The 8847-nt window shown below is 39.6% G+C and overlaps 1 long non-coding RNA gene and 1 pseudogene across 1 annotated transcript; one reads left to right on the forward strand and one right to left on the reverse strand.

Moving 5' to 3' along the window:
- Positions 1 to 276: 276 nt before the first annotated feature.
- On the reverse strand, positions 277 to 1958 carry LOC131218378 (cyclin-T1-3-like; annotated as a pseudogene).
- Positions 1959 to 2508: 550 nt separating this feature from the next.
- Positions 2509 to 3399, forward strand: LOC131218379 (uncharacterized). Its single transcript, XR_009157680.1, has 3 exons — positions 2509 to 2615; positions 2783 to 2827; positions 2930 to 3399. It is a non-coding gene; the product is annotated as an uncharacterized LOC131218379 (long non-coding RNA).
- Positions 3400 to 8847: the final 5448 nt, after the last annotated feature.

Here is an 8847-nt window from a genome sequence, read left to right on the forward strand (position 1 = left end):
TCATTAATAATTCAAAACTTTAAATGCAACTCCATTCACTGATATATTGTTAATGTCACTGCTTTCTCATATCATATGATTCATATCTAGCAATTAGAAGTGTGGTGATGGTGCATTCAATGCAAGTGATACTAAGTGATGGTGACCTTTCAAGTCAGATTTCTTTTACCCTCTATTGCTGCCCCAAATTGCAATTGGAGCTTTTAAGTGAAGCTTCCAAATGCACCCTGACATTTAAGTTAGGTTTGTTCTTTGTTTAGTTTTAGCCCTATTTGGTAGATTGTTTGCTATTCGATCGAAAGGAAATGATTGTCTCCTTCACCAAAATTGTCATGCACCTTTCTAGGATTAGGGGCAGCGGTATCAGGTTCCAACCTGTACAAAGGCTGTTGTTTATTATTATTGGACTAGCTCTGCCTCCTCTCCTGCCTTACTTTCTCATCTTCGGCTGCCAATTCCAAACCATTTTCTAGCTCTCTCTCAATGATATCATACTCATCCATCAAGTCTGCCTTCCTGGTCACGTCAGCTCGGGATTTCCTTCGCTTCTCCAGTGTTGCCTTCACCTTCTCCTTGTTAATATTTTTGATGGCATCTAGCGGACAACAACCTTCCAGCCCTTCACCATAGGAAGAACTCTGACCACCCATGTTGCTAGAGACCTTGTGCAACAACCCTTCATCCTTCCATTCCCTTGCTTTGGCAGTAGTCTCATTCCTTTCTAAATCTGAACCAGTAACATTCTTGGATATGTTTGAGGCTTTAGTGATGCTTTCCTTGCCACTGCCACAAGGAAATTGATCTGGTTCATGATGTCGTTGGTCCCAACTTCCACCACCGCTATCTACTACCTTGTAGTCACCCCTGGTCTCTGTGCTTCCATAGTCATTACTTTGGTTTTGATTACTTCTTTGAGGCATGCTTTGATGATTGTGTGTCGATGATTAGTTTGGCTCCATTCAAACTGATGATACAGTTGGGCCTCCTTGCTTGAGAGTCGCTGCTCTGCAACAGCCGGAGAATAACTGTTTATTGAGACAAGGTCCTCAACAATGGCTGTAGTCTTCATCATTATACCTTGATGGTGATTCGACATTTCACTTTCACTCCCATGGGAAGGTGGCACCGTACGATTTTGTTCATATAGTTCCAACATTTGATTGCTTACCTCTTCTAACTGTCGTGAGGTAACATCAAATTCTTGCCACCAAACCTTCTCGCCATCCAATGGAAGCTTTACTTTGAGAAACTTAGCAGCAAGGAATATGGCACCGGCTGCAATATGATGGGGTTTAAATTGCAGGCAGAGTGATGTCCGCAGCCCATCATTGACAAAATTCCATGCAACTTGAGCAAGGGCATTCTGCGCAACCCTGAATTTCTTTATTGCTTTAACAAGGGGCTTATATGGGTGGTGCACATTGAGGTCGAAGCCAAGAGTAGCAAGTACAACCCTCTCCCCAAGAAAAATATGCTCCTTTTGTTGTTCGTATACTTCCTTCTGTTTGATTCTCTGGACAGCAGCAGGGTCCTTTTTATTAATCATTTCATACAAGACAAGAATGACATCGTTCAGTGGCCTAGGAGTTTCTTCAACCTTCCCAGCAAGAAACATGCACACTGTTGCAATCGTCCTCCTATCATTCTTTGCGTGAGATTGGAAAAGGAAAAAATGATGACAAAATATAATTACCTTAGCTATTGTTACCTGAGGTACTTTAATTAAGCCTCATGCCCAAATCCTGCAGAAAAGTGCAGTATGATTTACGAAAATATGTCTCTCTCTTCAAATCAATGTCATCTTTTCTAGATGGGGAATTTTTTTCGATCTCCTTCCGGGATAAATACCAATTAGAACTAGAAAGATCAAGTTCATCTAGCTTATCATGAGAAAAATTGTATGGTCCGCTTTCCACCATCCCATGATGGGAAGGGTCTCCTGGTAATAGTTAAGCCATATCGATGTTGTACTTCAAATTAGGTTAATGCTAAAAGATGCCTCGTCTTGATATAACATATCTTTATAATTAAAGAATTCGTTAATACATGAGTAATTTCAGGCTCATCCGGTTACCACCATTTGCCTTGCCTCTGGTTTTCTTGTGGCAGCAGCTCGAACGAACCCTATAATATGCAGATTGACCAATGTCTTCTTCTTCTTCCTTTCCCCTTTTTTTTTTCCTTTGTACCAACGAGAAATCGAACCCTAGACAGACCAGTTTCTACTAGCTCAACCAAAGAGCCGGAGATGAACACACACACACACACACACACACACTCTCTCTCTCTCTCTCTCTCTCTCTCTCTCTTTTTGTCTCCTCTGTGGATCCTAGAGAGTGGAGACTAGCCACCTATCATACATGTGACCCAAGTTGAAACTTGGTTATGTACATGATTCCCATCCACCACTAATGGATGATTGGATATCTAGGAACAGAGTCTCATTTAGAAATGAGAATGCATGAATCTTGTTGTAGAATTATTTTAACTGCTCCAATTTTATCTTTGTTAATTATAGTTTTTGTTACAGGTTGTGAAATGTGAGTTGTCGGTTGTCCCTACAAGGGAATTACCATCTGAGGAATGTCCAACCTAGCTCTCTAGTTCCCAATCAGGTAAATTTAGAACCACCCGCTTTCTAATTCCTAGTCAGGGTGAAAGAAAAACATCGCTACCTACCGAAGTATACTGTGCATTGGACTCTAGCTCCCAGTCCTGCTTCCTACCTATTTCTTTTTCTTTTTTGCCTACTATCTAATTACCTAAATTTCCTTCTATGCAGCTACATTTTAATCCTGCTACTGTGAAAATGTTGAGCAACCTGAAGGTATATATTGTTGACGTATGGATTGTCTTTGACATTTTGCATTTTACATTTTAGCATAAATGTTGCACACTTGCTATATGTTGATGAAGTTTGGTTTTGCAGTATGAAAGCAATGCGCGGTTCGTGAGGTGGTCAACCATGTGCAGTAAGCTTTCGGATCAAAGCGAAGCTGAGAATAGGGTGTTAGTTGATGGAAAATTGATAACCAATAGAGGCACACATCCATGGAGTTGTCGCTTGCGATTGTTGGGAAGCTATTTGGCTACGAAAAGGCATTGGATCTTGCTGTCAATGAGAACTTTAAATAGACATATAACTATTATGTAGGCATTGTACTTTTGTCAATGGATTAAAATGAATGATTGTATTTGATTGAATGAATGAATGATTATATTTGATTGAATGAATAAATGACTTAGCCATGAAGTATTTATCTATATTAGCTTATATGAGTTGATCTATCAGGTCATGTACTACAATGGTAAGAGATGCCATTATTATATTTTCTTTAATTATTTTTTAAAAAAATAGGCAGTAGCTATGGCTATTAACCGTAGCCCTTTATTTGGAAACCATAACTATGTCTAATTTAAGCCTATTGCTACGGTTCTTTCTCTACTTTTAGCTACAAATATAATCCGTAGCTGTATATACGTTAGAGCTACGGAAAGTATTGCTACGGCTTTAATCCGTAGCTATTGTCTCTATGGCTACGGATTAAAACCGTAGCCATAGCTTTAAGACCTATGGCTATGACACCAATGGCTACGGTCGTGCTATGGACTGTAACCGTAGCCATAGGCCTTTAGCTACGACTTTTATCAGTAGCCTTTGCCTAGTTTTTTGGTAGTGATTATACTAAGAAATGTAAATTGATTGGTAATCAAAAGGATAATTGAAAGATGACATTTGGTTTGATTTGTTTGGTACGAGACTAAATTTTCTTCCTACATAGCTTTTCTATTTATAGCTTTACCATGGCCATCTAGATTCTTCTCATATTCTGACAATTGCCATAATCATTTCAGCACTACCTAGCTTCCTTTATTTCTTCTTCTATCATCTATCTTGTAATTGTTTCTTCACAATCGTTCTTCCATTAGTCATTTAAACAATAATGTGGCATTGTTTGATATGTTCCAACTTATTACGAAGAAGTCTTCTTCGTATACCTCTACAGATCTTCAAATACACCATGCGGATTCATACAAATCACACGTAACCTATTCTGATTGGTTCTTATGAGGAATGGTGACCATGGAGATGGATATTGCTCCCCACGTTGATTTATCTTTGAAAAAAGGTGAAAGCGATGTGTGACCTCTTATTAATATGGCATTTGTTATTCATATGTGGCAGCTAGCCAACAATCGCACTCGACCAACTAATCGTAACACGTCATCAATAACCACTCCTTTCTCAAAACCTACGCTAAACTCCATGATGACATATGTCATTTACATCGTTTCCCATAGAATCAATGATGCCCTAGTTAATGCTTCCTTGTCTCGGCCGATATAAGTGTTGTTTCAATAATTTTTCATTCTTACACTATCATTCTCCTTCCTCAAAGTTGCTTTGAACTTTAACATTTTCATCAATCAATGGCTACCTCCTCATCTTCTCCTCCAAAAGGAGATAACACTCTGATGTTTATTGTCTGGTACAGAATTTGGTCTGAGAAATATTTAAATAAATAAAGCTCATCCTAGAAAAACTTACGTACCTTGGCAAAGAATTTCTTTTTATTTTGCGCAGTCCAATATGTTGGCGTGAAACCTGTGGCAAGATAATTTGCAATGTCAGCAAACCAAGGTAATTAAGAGAGTTTAAATAATTGTTCGTCAGGGAACATGTCATTTATCAGTGTTGGTTCAAGGGAATCGGAGAGATCAAGCCTAGAGAGATTGTCAACCATTACGTTTTTTACTCCCTTTATATCTCGTATTTCTATGTCGAACTCTTGGAGTAGAAGGATTCATCTTATCAAGCGGGGCTTAGCATCATTCTTAAAAAGGAGGTACTTCAACGCCACATGATCAGTGTAAATGATGATCTTAGATCCGATCAAGTAGGACCTAAATTTGTCCAAAGCGAACACTACGGCTAAGAGTTCCTTCTCCGTAATAGAATAGTTCACTTGGGCATAATTTAGAGTTCTACTCGCATAGTGAATCACATAGGGCTTCTTCTCTTTTCTTCAGCCTAATACCGCCCCAATATCATAATCAGATGCATCACATGTAATCTCAAAAGGGATGCTCCAATCGGGTGGCTGCATGATAGGAGCAGTAGTCAACATACCCTTGAGCTTAGTGAAAGCTTCATGGCATTGCTCAGTCCACTCGTATGGTATATCATTTTGAAGGAGATTACATAAAAGATGAGAGACATGGCCAAAGTCCTTTATGAATCATCTATAAAATCCAGCACGTCCTAGGAAGAACCATGCATCACATATGCTCTTGGGTGGAGGTAGGTTAGAGGTAATGTCAATTTTAGCATTGTCTACCTCAATTCCCTTGGACAAAATTATATATCCAAACATTATTCCCCTGGGAACCATAAAATGACATTTCTCCCAATTCAAAACCAAGTTCTTTTCTTCGCAATGCTTTAACACATATTTAAGATTTTTCAAACACTCGTTGAAGGATGGACCAAAAACAGGGAAGTCATCCATGAAAACCTCTAAATATTGCCCCACGATGTCAGAAAATATATTCAACATGCATCGCTGAAATGTGGCGGGGGCATTGCATAGTACGAATGACATCTTTCGATAAGCAAAGGTGTCAGAGAGACATGTGCATGTTGTTTTTTCTTGACCTTCAAGGGCTATCTCTATCTGATTGTAGCCTGAATACCTATCAAGGAAATAGTAGTAAGAGTGACTAGTTAGCCTTTCCAAAATTTGATTAATGAAGGGCAAATGAAAGTGGTCCTTCCTTGTGACGGTATTCAACTTCCTCTAGTCAATGAACATTCTCCAACTAGTAGTGATTCTAGTTAGCACGAGTTCATTGTTGGCATTGGCTATGATGGTGATTCCAAACTTCTTAGGAATCACCTGAGTTGGACTCACCCATTGACTGTCGGATATAGGGTAAATGATACCTACATCCAACAACTTAAGTACCTCGACCTTAACCACTTCCTTCATGTTCAGATTTAATTGACGTTGTAGTTGCCAGGAGGTTTTTGTATTATCCTCAAGATGAATGCGGTGAGTACAAATCAAAGAGTCAATTCCCTAGAGGTCCGCAATTGACCATCCAAGGGCTCCTTTATGCTCAATGGGAGTGGAAATAAGCACACTCTCCTGCTCTTTCTCAAGGTGGGAAGAAATCACCACTGGGTATGTCTCATCTTGACCTTAATAAAAATATTTAAGATCAACAAGCAAAGGTTTTAGATCAAGCTTTGGTGCTTTGAGGTTAGACGGTAGAGGCATTACATTGGTTTGGGACAATTTCTCAAATTGTGACCTCCACCGATTAACTTAAAGTACCAACGCAGAATCAAGCAAGACATCCATCTCCCTAATTGTGTCATCATCTAAATTAGGGGAGTGTGCCAAGCACATCTCTAGAGTGTCAGAGCATAGAGTCAGAAGTACTCTATCTTCCACAAAAGAATCGATCATATTAATGTCGTGGGTATCATCCTCATCATCTGGCTGTTTGATCATGTTGAAAAAGATATTGAGCTCCAATGTCATATTTTCAAAAGATAAATTCCTAATTTCATTCCTATAATTAATAATGACATTGGATGTAGAAAGGAATGGGTGACCAAAAATGACGGGTATTTGAGTACTCCTATCTACGATGGGCTGAATATCCATGACAATAAAATTTATTGGATAGTAGAATTTGTCAACCTGTACCAACACATCCTCAATCATCCCTCTCGGTACATGGACCGAAGATTAGCAAGTTGTAATGTGATCCGGGTGGGTTTTAATTGATGTAGACCCAATTGTTCATATACTGAGAAGGGAATCAAATTAACGCTTACTCCCAAGTCAAGAAGTGCATGCTTAATCTGGTGATTCCCAATTATACAAGTAATAGTTGGGCTACCAGGATCTTTATATGTTTTGGCACATCTTGCTTGAGGATGGCACTCATCTTTTCTGTTAGAAAAATTTTCTTTTGAATACGTTGTCGTCTCTTGGTTGTACATAAATCTTTTAGAAATTTAGAGTAAAAGGGGATATGTTTTACTGCGCACAAGGTAAGTGCCAAGTATGTAATACAATACCATAAAACATATAATAACAGAACAAGTGGAAATACTGACAATATCATGAATCATACGATATTAGAGAAGTATGAAATATAATGCCATAAATCATTCAATAACGGAATAAGAGGAAATACTGACAAGATCATGAATCATACGATATCAGAGTAAGCAGAAATACTGAAAAGGTCATGAATCATACGATATCAAAGTAAGTAGAAATACTGATAAGATCATAAATCAAACGATATCAGAGTAAGCAGAAATATACTGGTAAGTCCATGAGTGTCATCAACTGTACCAAGGCTATGTGATGAAAGGCATGAATGTTAACGGTCATATCAGTGTAGAAATATTGACAACCCAAAATGCTAAATGTTATGGATGCAATGTAATATGCAGTGCGAATGAAATGACCAAGTTAGAGTGAAGTCGAGATGATAGTATGTAGTATCGTAGGCTATGGGGTCCATCACAAGGGACTGCTATCCAAACTAGTCTTATACCTAAATTTGGATAGCCAGACTCAATGTAGTAGACTCTTGATCTCAAGTCAGTCGTATGCCCCAACCGAAATCCTTGCCATTACGAAGGTATACAATAATTAGTTACGCACCACCAGCCGGAGTTGATAGTGAATGAATGAATGAATGAGCATGTAACTCCTACTTAATAAGTCTACATATCAGTACGATTCCTCTATGAAAAATAACCGGGGTCTAGTACACTCCAAACCAGATTGCTGCCACATCACGCGCAACATGGTGAGTGGAAGAGACCTCACTATCCACCTGCCAATATCGGGCCCGGTTCATCGATAGCGGACCCATTCCTCGAGCTGGTCAAGCTCAGCCTAGCTTTCTCCCCTCCTCTCGGGCAGGTAAGGCCACACCCCTTCCAACCGACCACAACATAGTGGGAGACGCGGCCTAACAGTATAGGGCCCTTATGCGCTCATGTATCAACTCAATCTAAATGTTGGATCAATGTCTAGAACCAAAAGGGTTCTGGGACTTTCACCCAAGGATATCTATAGCACCCCATGTAGAACAGATTTTTAGTATCTCATTTGGCCATCCACGATATGCCTATGGAGGCTATGGCCATGATGTCGCTAGGGTGTATGATAATCATTATCACATAATGTGAGATGCATGAGTCACACAGTCCAATCATGCATCAATCCTACGGATACTGTGCATGCGCTCATGTGGGACAACTCCGCCTATCAAGGAGTCCCATGAATAACATGCCCTATGGCATATGCAATGGCTAAGCATATCTCATAACAAACATGTAGATGATGCGTATGGGCATGTATCATGATGCTATGCTGTCATATACTCATAATCGGTATCGATAACTGGCATCGATAATCGGTCTATTAAAGGGCCTAAGGGAAGGCCACAATCAGGACATTTAACCAACATTGCTACCAAGTAGTGGCCTATATAGAGCCAAAAATATAGTGGGCCCATAGCCTCATGCAAGGACCTAATATGCAACACAATGGGCCTCGCTCAAGGGCCACATATACATTATATCAGGCCTCATCAATGGCCACAATAACATCACAACGAGCCCCATACAAAAATAATGGGCCACATACAATCATAATGGGCCACATACAATCTCAATGGGCCTTACAAAAGGGTCTCATACATTAAGTGGGCCGCATCACATGGGCCTTATACATCACATCGGGCCCCATACAATCACAATGGGCCTAATACACATCACTATAGGCCGCATCACATGGGCCTAATGCACAT

The sequence above is a fragment of the Magnolia sinica genome, chromosome 11 (assembly GCF_029962835.1).
Source record: "Magnolia sinica isolate HGM2019 chromosome 11, MsV1, whole genome shotgun sequence".
NCBI classification, from domain to species: domain Eukaryota; kingdom Viridiplantae; phylum Streptophyta; class Magnoliopsida; order Magnoliales; family Magnoliaceae; genus Magnolia; species Magnolia sinica.